The following is a 15,659-nucleotide window of genomic DNA, read 5'->3' as shown; positions in this document are numbered from 1 at the left end:
GTCCACTTTTCGCTTTGAGAGTTTGTCTGCTCGTATTTGGCCTTGCAAGCTATCGTACTTGTCTTTGTGACGGGATTCATAGTGTTGGCGAAGATTTTATTCTTTCAATACCACCACCGCCTCTTGACAGATGAGACAAACAGCCTTTCCTTTGCATTGAACATAAAAATAATCGTTTGTCCACTGCAGGTTAAATACCCTGCATTCTGAATCAATTTTTCTCTGACCTAACCTTTTCGCCATTATATACATTGATTACATTGATTAAAATAGGAACAGATAATGATCGAAAACCGACCTTTGACTTGTAAAAAGATTTTTTATTTTTCTGTTGGCCAAATAGGAAAAACATCTGATAGCATCTCTGGTATTGTTCAGGGGGCCGGGCCAAATGTGCTGACGGGCGGGATACGGCCCGCAGGCCGTAGTTTGGTGCCCCTTGCATAGTAGGTGTCATTCATTGTATTGCAACAAGTATTCGGTAGCCAATGTAAACAGTCTGGCAGGTCACTTCCCTAACACATAGTCTGAAATACACTCCTCTTGAAGTGGCAGGAACCAGTCATTAAAGGGTTGTTTTTAGTTTCAACCTAAACCCCGTTGAAATGAACGCTTACATGAAAGCCCCGCCTCCAAACCCTCTGCCGTTTCGGTAACCAATCAAGATGACAAAACCGATCATGCGGTATGGATATTCCGCGGAATGTTACCAGAACCAGCTGACGTGCTCGAGTTGCATCCTGGGGGGTAGCGGGTAGAGGAGAGGGTGGACAACAACAAACCCGCCCTTCAAAGAGAAAAATTCTGCCACATCCAAAGAGACCACACTAACCAGCCATTCATGCGCATTTGCCAGGCTGGCGATTCCCACCGGCCAGGGCTGAAAGGCGATCACGTGCCGCGAGGCGTATCCGTAGCGACTCTGATTGCAGACGACGGCTCTGCCAAGTAAAACGTTAAAGGACAACCGACGTCTCCGGACAAGTTGTGTCCATAATTTGTAAAATGTCTTCAAATGACTTCTACTGAGCGTATTTTACAAAGATTCCACCGTATATAGCTATATTTTACGTTTTAAGACTTGTGCTGAATATTAGTCTTGTTTTTGAGTTGGTGACGAGTCCGTACGTTACGTCACTGAAGGAACGCCCCTGACCGAAAAAAGGACACATTGTTGCAGTCCATCACGTCAATGCATTTTGTTGTACTTTGGTCTGAAAACGGCGTGTAGAACTAAAAAGAGGCAGAAGAGGGCGACAAAGCTCCATGTAATGAATTAATCAGCCTGTGGAAATGGGCTGATTAATTCCTTACACGGCTTTGTCGCCATGTTCTGCCTTTTTTGGGTGCGACATTTCCCACCCCTGATGCCTCAAAATAACACGGAATTAATTATTTAATGGATTGCAAAGATGTGTGCTTTCTTCTTCAGAACTATTTGAATCATATTTATAACTGGATGAGTAACGAGAAAGCATATTATCCGAATCTGAAGCCATTGTTTTGATTCGTCTTGCCGTGACTCCACGAACATGGGGGCGGGACCTTCTGAAACTGGCCACTTCTGGTTTCAAATTGAAGTACAGTAAAGTCTCGTTATATCGATATTCAAGGGAGTCCGAAAAAATATCGATATAACCGGGACTATCGATATATCCGACCCTGTTTGCATGTAAATTTCTCCGTGCGTGCATAGAAATAGTATCGCTATAACCGGGACTATCGATATATCCGATATCGATATAACGAGACGTTACTGTACTTTTTAGACACTTTAAGTCATTTTTATTGGTGTTTTGCATTTGACTAAAAATATCATACTGCATGTTTTGGGTATTTTAGATGCTATAAAACGTTTTTCTGATGTCAGTTAGGGAACAAAAAAAGTGACGTCGGTTGTCCTTTAAATGACAGTAAATCTATGGAGTGTAACGCCGGTCAGGCGAAGGCACGGACGCGTCGTTGTGTGCCGTTGGTCGTATCCCTAATCCATAGCATCTCTTAGCGACAAACCAAAGTCAAGTTAAGACGTTGGGAACGCACGCAAACAAAGTGGGCTTTTATTTTTATTGCATTCAGCTTTGTACAGCTCGACTGGCTTTTCTGGTTCAAAACGGTAAACAGCGAAGTATGTACATAGCTTCATCAGATACATGCGAGCTTGTACTTTTGGAAGGCTTTACAGCTGGAGGCTTGTGTGATAGTCAACAGCCAATATCCCTCCCGCCCTTTTTTTAAAATTAGTCAAATCGAAACGATTAAGAAAAAAAGTGCGGGTAAAAAAAAAATGGTGTCATTGAGAATATTGAAATGTTTTGGCGAGATAATGTTCTGTGCGGTTGTATGCCTTTGCACTTGATAAGCGCTACGACTTGTAAAACCACCTCAGCATTTTGTTCCTCAAGTCTTTCCTTGAGCATTACCAAATATTGAATTATAACAAGGTGGCACGACACATAGGTGAAAAGTAAACAGTGTGTATCTTTAGCAGCGCATCAAAGTGGATTTGTAGATTTTATTTAAACAAATTGGATAGCCGACGGCCATTTTGTAGCTGTTTTTCTAGTGTCGTTGAAAACCAAAGCGACCGCAATTTTTTTTAATATATTCATGTATAAATTTAAGAAATTAATGTCTGGATCAATTGGGGTGAGCGCAAACAAACGTTGTTTGTTGGATGATTCAACGAGTTAAAAGTGGGAGCGGTTATAGACACTCCCCTAGTTGTAGTAAAATATGTAGTATTCTCTCCAGTTGTCCATGTACTTATCTTTATAGAGCACATATTTTATGAAATGTTTATTTTTCAGTACAAACCACTTATACAAGCCTTGAACATACTTACTTAGCTAGCTAGCTATTAGCCGTTTAGCTATCTATCTAGCTATTTATTAGCTAGCTAGCTCGCTTTCTGTCTATTTGAGTTATTCAGGGTTGAGTATCTTGTGACTGTAAAGTGACCATGAGTTTTGAAAAGCGCTTATACAGTAAATGAAATTTATTATTATTATTATTATTATTATTATAGAAATCTTAAACATACTTATGTAAGCCTTAAACATGCATACACATACATTCCATACAAAATATAGCACTGAATCAACTTATGAACGAATTCACTTTACGAACAACCGTTTGGAACGTATCTTGTTCGTAAATTGGGGAACGTCTGTATCTTGAAAGTGTTGAATAACCAACCGTGTGCCCCACAAGATTCTTAGAAATACATTTTATGTTTGTACCCGAGGTCAATATTACCATTTTGGTCTAATCAGAAGCTTTTCCGTGATTAGGTGACCCCCTTGCTGAATTTTCCATTCCATCCCGCTACAGCTTTTATTTTGTTGAATTATTTTCCCCGTGTTGATTTTCGATAGTGTTGCGAAAGCTTTTTTTTTCCATGTGAAATGCAGGACCTAGCTTGCTTAACAGATCTGCCTTGCAACACTTTGATATGAATTTCCTAATACAGTTCTGCCCCGGCACGGCTGACAAAAGCAACACCTTTTGCGTTTTCAATGTGTTGTCGTAGCACGGCGGCAGCGGCGCGGTCTGAGATTGAAGTCAGATTACATAAATCGAATTGCTCAGCTGGCCCTGAGAGCACTTGGTGAGAGTGCACACGTCGTCACGTGATCCGGCGCGTTTCAAATGTGTCGGCGTGACACTTTTAGATAGGTCATATGTCGAATGAGCTGATGAGCTACGTATTAGATGCATATATTTACCACACAAAGACGTGCCTAACTATAAATACCCTTCCCGGTGCTTGAATTCATGGAAATGACATTTAACGTATAAACGGCAAAGTCGAAAGCAGCGATTTAGTTGATCAATGGCGGCCCGTGACATGCGGCATTCACTGTTATAAATCTTCACTTCTATACCCCCCCCCCCCCACCCACCCATTTCATCTATCACGCTCGGCTATTTTTCCCCTGTCCTTTTTTTTTCAAAAGAGTGTTGTGAGCTGGCAACCGTCTACAAGAGGGGGCTCGATTGCGGCCCCTTGAAACAAAGGCCAACTAACAAAAAGTGCAGGGTCAAGCTGAACAGCTTAAAGCACCCTTGTAGCACCCGTATGCCAAAGCTTTTGACTGCCATCAGCGCACGTAGACGAAATCCGGCAAATCGGCGTCCATTTAGTCATTCCCGTTATCATTTTTTGAAACATTGTAACAATTCCATAACGTTTGCGTTTGGACCCGTCTACCTGCACGATACTTAGAAGTCCCGCGCGAGCGGTGTATGAAACATTCTGATGATACAATAAAAAATAAATACATACAGTAAAGTCTCGTTATATCGATATCGGATATATCGATAGTCCCGGTTATATCGATACTATTTCTATGCACACACGGAGAAAATTACATGCAAACAGGGTTGGATATATCGATAGTCCCGGTTATATCGATATTTTTTCTGACTCCCTTGAATATCGATATAACGAAACTTTACTGTACATAAATAAATAAATACATGCATGTATGCATACATGCATCGAAAGGATATACATACATACACATTCATTCATGCATGCATACATACATACATACATACATACATACATACATACATACGCACACACATACAGACACACGCATACACACACATACATACATACACATACACACACATACATACACATACACATATACACATACACACACATACAGACACACGACACACATACAGACACTTACACACACAGACACACGGACACATACACACGCACACATACTCACACATACACAGATGCACACATACATATGCGCATACATGCATACATACACATATTTACACACACATACATTCAAACTATCATACATACATACATAAATACATACATGCATACATGCATACATCCATACATGCATACATGCATACATCCATACATGCATACATGCATACATGCATACATGCATACATGCATACATGCATACATACATACATAAATACATACTTTGTATGTCCAGCAACGTAAAATAACAAACCCCCCCAGTCCTGTATTGATTGTGCATGATGAACTTTTTCGACGCTTGATTTCCGATCCACCTCCCCGCTCGCATATGACGTCGCTGGATCTCATAACGTGGCCAATAAATATAATCGTCATCATGAGAGTCAATTGGATCCTTTGCCAAAATAAAAAATAAAAAACGGAAGGATTTAGTGTCCTTGTAAGGATAAAGAATGTTTCTTTTGGTGTACTTCAATGCACAGATGGATGTAACATGTAAGGTCACAAGAGCTGGGAAGTGTTGAAACCATTCAGGAACAAACGCACATGTCGCCACATATGTCCATACACTCACTCGCGCACGCACACACAAACGCCATCACCTCAAAAGACGCTCACTCCTACAACCGCCGCGGTATGCGCATTTCGCTTCCAGGCCAGACTGAAGAAAAGAATTACGCCATTGATGTCGTTCTACACTTGAGCAACCTTCCCTTTTTTATTTTTTCGTCGTCACATATGTCTTTTTTTTTAAGAAAAAAAGAGGTGCTTTGAGCAAATCTCAGCTCTTTTTTTCTCTCAGTGTACGTATACCGTAAATGAGTTGAAGAGCCACGATCAATATATTTTTTTAACAAAGATCAAATGATACAATTACTTTTTCTTCTTCTCCCGTTTCAACTTTATCTCTGAACGTTATAACTTGAATCGACGTGATCATGTTTGAACTCTTCCTCGTATTTCGTCTGATTTACTTTTGTTATTACTGTGACACACACACACAAAACAATGACTTATTGTTTACTAGCGTCCAATTTTTGCCTCCGTTCCAAATCGTAGCTGTGGAGAGGAAGCTCAATCTTTCACTTTTAACTCATTCGCTGCCATTCCCGAATTTATTCAGGTTTTGTTTTTGTTTTCTTTCTGGGGGTGCTGATAAAGCGCTGGTCAGACCTCTGGCCAGCATTTGCCTTTTTTTCATGTTTGTGTTTTTTTTTCCTGCTTCAGCTGTTGTTAAAGTGCTATTTAAACCAATATGTATGTATTACAATGTATTTTGGACATCCGCCCTCATTTCAAGTTCACATAACTCCAGACCCCTATAACTTAGGAATTAACTCTTTTTACCATGCATTGAATGTTTATGTAGTCCTAAAACTCAATATTCTGTGGGTGCCTACAATTTGAGTGAAAATGACAAAAACCCTGGCACTGGAGTGGACACATTTTTGCACGTCGTCTGGCAGTGAATGAGTTAAATGGAGATTTTATATTCATCTTTAACCGTCTACTCATCAGAAGAGAGCGAGATGTTAACTTATTTTCTGCCATTCCTGAATTTATTCGGAAATTGAAAAGTGTGAAGTGGAGCGCCATTCCCGAATTTGTTTGGATATTGGCTTTTCTTGCAGTGGGTGCTGATAAAGCGCTGGTCAGACCTCTGGCAATGTTTTTCTCCTTCCACTACGGGGGAGAATTTGCCTTTTGTCCATGTTAGCGCTTTGTTCCAGCTTCAGCTGTTGTCAAAGCACTATATAAACCAATATGTATGTAATATAGTGTATTTTGTACATCCGCCCCCATTTCAAGATCAGATAACTCGAAACTAATGTAACTTAGGAATTAACTCTTTTTTTCTGTTAAGAGAAGAGAGTCCAAGGTTTCCTGTGCTGAATTTAATGTTGATGTAATCTTATAAATAAATATTCTATGGGTCCTGCAATTATAGTGAAAATGACAAAAACCCTGGCACTGGAGCAGACACATTTTTGCACGTGGTCTGGCAGTTAATGAGTTAAAAGAAGACTCCAACGTTCTGCTAGAAAGAAAAACGACATGCACCCCGAATCTCTACGCTAAGATAAAGAAAACATGTCATATGATTGGTGAAGACAATACAAAACAGCTGCAAGATTGATATCGAGTACTCGATAGGGTTTGTTCTGGAAAATCAGCCGACATTTTGCACCCCTTCCCCAACCTACTAAAAACCAACGACGACAATAAAACAACACCAGAAAAAATAAGAGACTTTAGCAAGCATCGTGGCACTTAACATGCTTCATTTGCTTTCGCAAACCGAAAAAAATGATGTGGCGGGCCAGATTTGGCCCCCGGGCCTTAAGTTTGACACCATACATTCTTAGGTTTCTAATTAAATGATTATGTCATCCTAAAACTCAATATTCTGTGGGTCCCTGCAATTTGAGTGACAATGACAAAAAACCCTGGCACTGGAGTGGACACCTATTTAGCACATGGTCTGGCAATGAATGAGGTGGGGTGAAGGACTATAGGAGACGAACATGTGAGTTGTCAGATGGTTCCTTGGGGTCAAATGCTCTTGAACAAAAGCACGGCTTCATCCACAAATTTTGCCAATATTTAATGAGGCCGTGCAGCGTGAGATGTTAGCGTGCAATAGAACAAATGTCTGTGCTAACTTTAACCGACAAGAAAGAAAAAAAAAAAAAAGATTTGGTGTCGAGTTTTCTCCCATCTGTAACTGGACAAAGGAGCCGCTATGGTTAACGGGTGGTGGTGGGTGTGTTTTTTTGACAGAAAGTTGAGCAAGCTGTCCTGTCAAAAAAAATATTTAGACTGTCCTAGCTGCACTTGTGTTTATTGTATGTTGTTCCCCTGCGGGGATTTATTTCATTTCACCACATTTGAATCTTTTTTTTCTTCTCTTCTTTTGTTGGATCGAATGTCTTAACACATTCATTTTGCGTGCTGTTATTCACCCCCCCGCCCCTCTAACTTGTATTTTGTGCCGTTAGTGTCTTCTAAGGTCCGTCGAGTTGACCAAATGTAGTTATATTTGAGAAATCTGCGCCGAAAAATATTTCTTTCCTTGTTACTTGACAATATGAGCGACTGCACACGTGAGTATTTATTTCGCAACAAGGATTTCATTTGGCATTGGTGTATGTTGTTGCATTTTTTTTTTAAAGCGGCAATTTATTTGTTGCGAGAAGCCGGTTCAAAGATCAAATCAAATCTGCCTCCCAGTGTATAATTCAAACATTCCATAATCGGCACAAGACATTATGACTCACTTGAAAAAACATTGAAACAGTCAAGTTGCGTTCCGCCTCCTAAAATTCCAAGTTGGGGGGGAACAAAATGTTTATTCAACAGAAGCAGGTGAATGCGCGTTCGTTTGAAGCTATATAACGTACATGGAACATTCAACTTACGACCACCACCTCCAGACCCTATTAAAAAAAAAATATTACCGCGCTAGCAGGCCGGCAACGACCGTGTGATGGCACCAAAGGGGAGAGTTTGCGAGTCATTTAGCCTCCGAGTCTCTATTAAACATTTTGAATGGATTTCAACTTAGGACCATTTTGACTTACGACCGTTTGGTTGGAACGTAACTCGGTCGTAAGTTGGATGTTACCTGTATATCATTAATATAATGATATCATAATTTTGCCGCACGATTCCGGCCGAATGATGAATTGATGATGAAAATGGTGAATGTCGGTGCCATTTGACTGTCATTGCGTCAGCACACAGTGCCGGTGTGTATGTGGAACTGTCGCGACTTGGAATTGAAGCGGATTTATGTTGGACAGGTGATGTGAGACAGTCTCATTTCGTTATCGGATGTACTTTGACGCTTCGTGTTTGTTTCCGCGTCATTTAGCCTCCGAGTCTCTCTTCAACATTTTGAATGGATTTCAACTTACGACCATTTTGACTTACGACCGTTAGGTTGGAACGTAACTCGGTCGTAAGTTGGATGTTACCTGTATATCATTAATATAATGATATCATAATTTTGGTGCACGATTCCGGCCGAATGATGAATTGATGATGAAAATGATGAATGTCATTGCATCAGCACACAGTGCCGGTGTGTTTGTGGAACTGTCGCGGCTTGAAATTGAAGAGGATTTACGTTGGACAGGAGATGTGAGACAGTCTCATTTAATCAATGGATGTACTTTGACGCTTCGCATTTGCTTTCAACATTTAGCTTGTAGCAGACGTGTACATTCCACCATGACGTCCCAGATCCACTGGTGAAAAGGATGCTTTGATCCTCTCCTCTTTCATCTATTACTGCTTCCCGCAACAAAGAAGGTGCAGAAAGTGCTAAAGATTGAAGGACTGTCCATTTATAAAGGTTTCTTCAGCCGTCATCTGGACTTCTTTGAAGGTATTGGACATTTGGCTCCTCATCTGAAGAGCTTTGTCAGCAAACTACAGCGGTGCTGTTAACTCTGGCCCTATATATATATATATATATATATATATATATATATATATATATATATATATATATATATATATATATATATATATATATATATATATATATATCCCTAATGGACAGAGGTGGTGGTGCTAGACCTCTGGTCTAAGGTTGGGGGAGCAGTACACTACTCTCTGAAGCTAATTGGATTACTTCTTTTCTCCTGTCTGATTATCCCTAATATACTATGCCTGGCTCTGATTGCCCCATTAGCAAGCTAATGATGAATTGATGATGGAGATGACGGATGTCATGCTAATGAGGTGATATACACATAAGGCCAGAGTTGCCAGCACAACTTTAGTTTTCTGACGAAGCTTTTCGGATGAGGAGCGAAACGTCTGACACCTTGAAAGAAGTACAGACGACAGCTGGAGGAACCTTTTCATCGATGGACCACTCCTGTACGACTGAAAGCCTACACAGACGTATTGAATGATTGTGTCATGTGTGTTGTCATATGGTTCTTTTGACTTCAAGATGGCTACCTCTACAGCAGGTCCTGTATTTTGTTTATCTACTTCTTTCTTTCCTTTTCATCACTTTGCTGCTGTGAAATGTATTTTTTTCCCCCACCGCGAGACTAATAAAGGCGAATCAAATCCAATTCTTAAATGCTTTTGCGAGGCGGAGAGAAGAGACGAAAACGCCAACCTCCTTCCTCCTCCCTCATTTGAGGTCATTTTCACCTGCCTGATGGACGGCGTCGAATTTGCCATTGTTCTCGCGACGCTGTTAACATGGTGTGCTCAATTAAAAGGCCACGTCTCGACATTTGCAAGGCGTACTGATTTTTTTTTTTTTTTTCCGAACCTCGAATGGTCTTCATCAATCAGTCGGGGCTTCAAACAAAGTCGTAAAATAAAAATAAAAAAAAAACAATAAAAAAAAGAACGATTGCTTCAAAACCAAAAATGACGCTCGGCCGGCCACAATTGTCTGCATGTGGCCTTTTTTTGTCTCCAGATGTAAACGTGGCGTATGTAGCAAAGGCCTCATACGACGACACGTGCAGGAAGCGCTATTAGCATATTCAAGATCTATATTATTCACGTGGTTGATACTGCTCCTTTTCATACGCGTGCCTCTTGTGTCTGCTCTCAAACCCCCATCCCCCTCCCCAGTCTCGCCACTTCTCCCCCTCGCACCCCCCCTCCTCCCCTTTTTACCCCAACACCGCCGCCTTATTAACCGATGTCCAATTTGATGCAGAATATTTCATGAGCTTTTCACGTTATACGGGCGACGGATGAAGCTTGGATGCTTGTTGGCGTTACAACCCCAACATTTTTAGGAGCCGCCACCCCCTTAACGGCGGACGTACCCCTTTTCTCGCCCTCCTTTACCCTTTGTCGGGGCGATTTTCTGCATGGCATTGGCGGTCTGAAGCATTGTGTCTGATTTCCAGCAGACAAACTGACCTCTGGGGATTTATTGACAGCAAAACTCCACAGAGGCAGACACGGAGCTCGGAGCACGGAGGCAGGCGGCGAGGGGGGCGGGGCATAGAGGGGGGGGGGGCGAGGAGAGGAGAGGAGTGGTGGGTGATTGTTTCAGACAGGGAGACAGACAGATGGAGGGGGAAGGCGGCGAGAGGGATGATGAAACAGGTAGATACAGAAAAAGCGATCGGCGCGAGGGGTTGGGTGGGGGGGTACTCGAATTTGGTTAGATTTTTTTTTTTTTGGGGGGGGTGTTTTTTTTTTTTTGGTGGAGCATGCGGATGTGGGAAGAAAATGGCCGCCACCTACCAGGATCTAATTAATTTTGAAGGATCATCAGGCCCCTTTAGTGTGAGGCAGGGTAGTAGGAGATGTCGGGGGCAGGGGGGTGGCAGGCAGACCCCTGGGCTGATTAGAATTCACTGCAGGTAGGCGCTGGCTGCTGCTCACCCACTGTGTCACGGCTAAAATGGAATCACTGTTGTGAGTGGCGGTGTGGGCAAGTGGAGCCTGGACTCTACGCCCCCCCCCACACACACCCCCTCCTCACCCTTTTGTTGGCACCATTCACTTGAGTCTACCCCTAAGGCAGGTGGATTTCCATGTCTGCGTGGTCCGGGGGCAGCCAGATATATGTACAGTATGTTTGCTTTGCCTAACTGTAGCACCCCTGGCAACGGGCGAAGCTGACAAATAATATTTGCCATGGTGATGGCAAATAGGATTTTGGCACCCGCGTGGATGTTATTCAGTTCCAAATTTGACTAAGTCATATCAAACCTTACGAGGTTATCTGAGAACACAAGTTATACCTTATTTGAAGATTCTGTAGTAACGTTTGCGGCGATGGAGAAAAAAAACTCACTGCTCTGAACTGGTTCGGTTTTTTGAATCTTTCCATTGTGCTTATTTAGCGCGTGCGTCTCCGTTCCTGATATTCACGCGCTTCGTTTGTCAACGTGGCTCCTCAGGTTCTTCTCAGGGCAGGAGCTTTCATCATGTAACCTCTCAGACGGTCCCCTTTGTATCTTGTACGTTTTTTTTTTTTTTTTTTTTTTGTTATTTTACAGCGCGGGGGGGGTCCTCAGGGTTTTGTCCCTGGCCCAGTTCTGTTTGCCATTTGCATGCTGCCAGGGGAAATCTCTTCAAAGTTATCTGTTTCCATTTAATGCAGATGATACCCAAATTACCCATTTTGACTTACAAACTGCCCTGAGGACATTTATACATTGTTGGCCTCAATTTATTGTATTTTTTTTTTTTACATTTTGACTTAAAGTAGACTCGTGAATCTCAGCTCAACTAACTGTTGCATCATCTGCCACACTAATACTAAAGAAATAGCTATTTGCTAGCGAAGAGATGGCTATTTGCTAGCACAAAGATGGCAATTTGCTAGCAAAGAGATGGCCATTTGCTAGCAAAGAGATGGCCATTTGCGAGCAAAGAGATGGCTGTTTGCTAGCAAAGAGATGGCCATTTGCTAGCAAAGAGATGGCTATTTGCTAGCACAAAGATGGCAATTTGCTAGCAAAGAGATGGCTATTTGCTAGCAAAGATCTGGCTATTTGCTAGCAAAGAGATGGCAATTTGCTAGCAAAGAGATGGCTATTTGCTAGCAAAGAGATGGCTATTTGCTAGCACAAAGATGGCAAATTGCTAGCAAAGAGATGGCCATTTGCTAGCAAAGAGATGGCCATTTGCTAGCAAAGAGATGGCAATTTGCTAGCAAAGAGATGGCTATTTGCTAGCAAAGAGATGGCTATTTGCTAGCACAAAGATGGCAAATTGCTAGCAAAGAGATGGCCATTTGCTAGCAAAGAGATGGCTATTTGCTAGCAAAGAGATCGCTATTTGCTAGCAAAGAGATGGCTATTTGCTAGCACAAAGATGGCAATTTGCTAGCAAAGAGATGGCCATTTGCTAGCAAAGAGATGGCTATTTGCTAGCAAAGAGATGGCCGTTTGCTAGCAAAGAGATGGCCATTTGCTAGCAAAGAGATGGCTATTTGCTGGCACAAAGATGGCAATTTGCTAGCAAAGAGATGGCTGTTTGCTAGCCAAGAGATGGCTGTTTGCTAGCGAAGAGATGGCTGTTTGCTAGCGAAGAGATGGCTATTTGCTAGCAAAGACATGGCTGCTAGCGAAGAGATGGCTGTTTGCTAGCGAAGAGATTGCTGTTTGCTCGCCAAGAGATAACTCATTCACTGCCATTCACGAATTGATTCGGGAATTGAAAATAGGACGTCGAGCGCTATTCCCCAATTTGTTCTGGTTTTGTTTTAAATTAATAAATATATTATTTTCCAGTGTATAAATCACACCAGAATATAAGGCGCACCCCAATTAAATGCTGTATTTTCAATCTTTTTCCATATATAAGGCGCACTGGACTATAAGGTACACCTTCAATTAATTCATTCGCTGCCATTCCTGAATTGAATCGGGAATTGAAAATAAGACAAAGAGCGACATTCCTGAATTTGTTCGGGTTTTGTTTTTACTTTTTCTGGTGCCGATTAAGCGCTGGGCAGACCTTTGGCGATGTTTTCCCATTTCCACAAGGGGGAAGTATTTCCCCGTTTTCCATGTTAGGGCTTTGTCTCAGCTTCAGCTGGTGTTCAAGCTCTATATAAACCAATAGGTATGTACTGCATTGTCTTTTGGACAGCCGCCCTCATTTCAAGCTCATATAACAACGGACCCATATAATTTAAGAATTAACTCTTTGTTTCTGATGAAAGAAGACAGTCTAAGGCAAGGGTGTCAAAGTCATTTTTTGCTGCGGGCCAAATTGTAATTACGATATCCTCTCGGGGGGCCATTATGAATTTGATGAATCCTTTAGAATGTTTAATCCCCTTCACATATTACAAATAGAGCGCACAACAAATGAATGAAAAATTTATGTCGTCCTTAAACTCAATACGCTGTGGGCCCTGGAATTCAAATGACAATGACAAAAACCCTGGCACTGGAGTGGACATTGTGAATGAGTGAATGAGTTAACACTTAAAATTCAAAGCGCCTCCCTAAAAGAACATTTTAATCACATTTTACATGCTGACAGTCACTCCCAACTGCCCTCTCCAAGTCCTCCTTGGCTTTTCCGCCTACAATTAACCCCCAAGATGAAGCCCCGAGGATCGAAATGGGTCCTTGAAATCTCAAGCCAATGGCACCTTTGCTCCCAACGCGCCCTGTTCCTTTTGCAAGTTTTCAAAATGTTTCATTTAGTGTCACAAAATATCCAAAATGTGCTTCGTTATCGTATTTTACTGACCTTTTAAACTTCTCGTCTATCGGTAGATATTAGCTATCTATTCGCTAGCTAGCTATTTAGCTATCTATTTGAGTTACTTTGGGGTTGAGTGAATGCTGCCGCGTGTGGCTGCCGCTGCTCATCCACAGAAAAAAAAAATATCCCGTGACTGTAAAGTGACCTTGAGAGATTTGAAAGGCGCTTAGAAATGAAATGTATTATGATTATTCTTCTTGTTTTGTTTACACGATCTTTAGGGGTCCTCATTGTTTGGTCTGCCATTTTGTTTCAGGTCTCAAGTACTAATAGCTATCTATTCACTGGCGAATGGCTATCTATTCGCTGGCTAATAGCTATCTATTCACTGGCTCATAGCTGTCTATTCGCTAGCTAGTGGCTAGCTGTTTGCTAGCTATTAGCTATTTATTCGCTAGCTAATAGCTATCTATTCCCTAGCTATTAGTTATCTATTCGCTAGCTAGCAGAAAAAAAACTTATCCTGTGACTGTAAAGTGACCTTGAGAGTTTTGAAATGAAATGTATTATGATTATTATTATTAGTAGTAGTAGTAGTAGTAGTAGTAGTAGTATTCGTAATTATTAGTATTATTCACCTCTCAAGTACTAATAGCTATCTATTCGCTGGCGAATGGCTATCTATTCGCTGGCTAATAGCTGTCTATTCGCTAGCTTGTGGCTAGCTGTTTGCTAGCTATTAGCTATTTATTCTCTAGCTAATAGCTATCTATTCGCTAGCTAGCTAGCAGAATGAACTTATCCTGTGACTGTAAAGAAGTGACCTTGAGAGTTTTGAAATGAAATGTATTCTTCTTATTATTATTGTTATTATTATTATTATTATTATTATTATTATTATTATTATTATTAGTAGTAGTAGTAGTAGTAGTAGTATTATTATTATATCAGTGCATATGCGTTTATGCATGTGTGTGCCCGAAAGTGTATTCTATTCCACTTGTGATCGCCCATTTCCATTCAAAAAGGCCGTTATCTGTCATAAAAATATCAACATGAAATGCAAACAAACAAACAAACAAATGAATACACGATTCATTCAATATTTCAATGGCAGTTTTTGACACAATTCACAAAGAGATTTGACATCCCTCAGTTGAAGTGGAGGGAACGGTGGGAGGAAAGGTTCAGAGGTCACTTGACTGTAGTCAGATCTACTTTTTAATCTTCCGGATTGAACTCCCAAACGCATCAAAGTGTTACTTTGGCTTGCCGTTCAAAAAGAAAATGGCAAATATGGAACATCTCTTGTTTCAGTGTGTAGAAATCTGATTGGGACACCAAAAAGGAAATTTCACACTGCTTCAAATGATTGGCGCCTATCCACCCACCCCCTCCTACTTTCAATGTGAGTGACCTAAAATGACACCGGATTGCTTTTTTTCCCCTACCAAGTTGAGTTTAACTTTCTGCAGGCTGCCCTTTATATCGAGTCTTAAAGCTGCCATTTAAGAGATTGCCTTCGCATCACCAAAAGCAGCTCGTCACATGCTCGCTGGTGTTGAATGGCCGACTTGTGCTTGCTAATGAATGTCTTGTGTGTTTAATATTGAGATTCATTTTTTTTTTTACATTTTTTATTATTACAACTTGTAAGAACTGCGCCACGTCTTTGTCTTGTTTGAGCTGTTGGCGATGAGAAAATAGCACACACACACTTGCATACTGAGTGCATTAATTAATGTGGAAT

The 15,659-nt window shown here is 41.2% G+C and overlaps 1 protein-coding gene across 1 annotated transcript in view; it reads left to right on the top strand.

Annotated features, from left to right (window-relative positions):
• zbtb20 (zinc finger and BTB domain containing 20) overlaps positions 1 to 15,659 on the top strand; it is a 40,676-nt gene that overhangs the window by 13,853 nt on the left and 11,164 nt on the right. The gene's annotated exons all lie outside the window — the stretch shown is intronic.

This window comes from Hippocampus bargibanti, linkage group LG16 (genome assembly GCF_051943395.1).
Source record: "Hippocampus bargibanti isolate YZ-2025 linkage group LG16, ASM5194339v1, whole genome shotgun sequence".
Taxonomy (NCBI): Eukaryota; Metazoa; Chordata; class Actinopteri; order Syngnathiformes; family Syngnathidae; genus Hippocampus; species Hippocampus bargibanti.
Note: the sequence above shows the minus strand (reverse complement) of the source record. Positions and strands in the feature narration are given on the sequence as shown.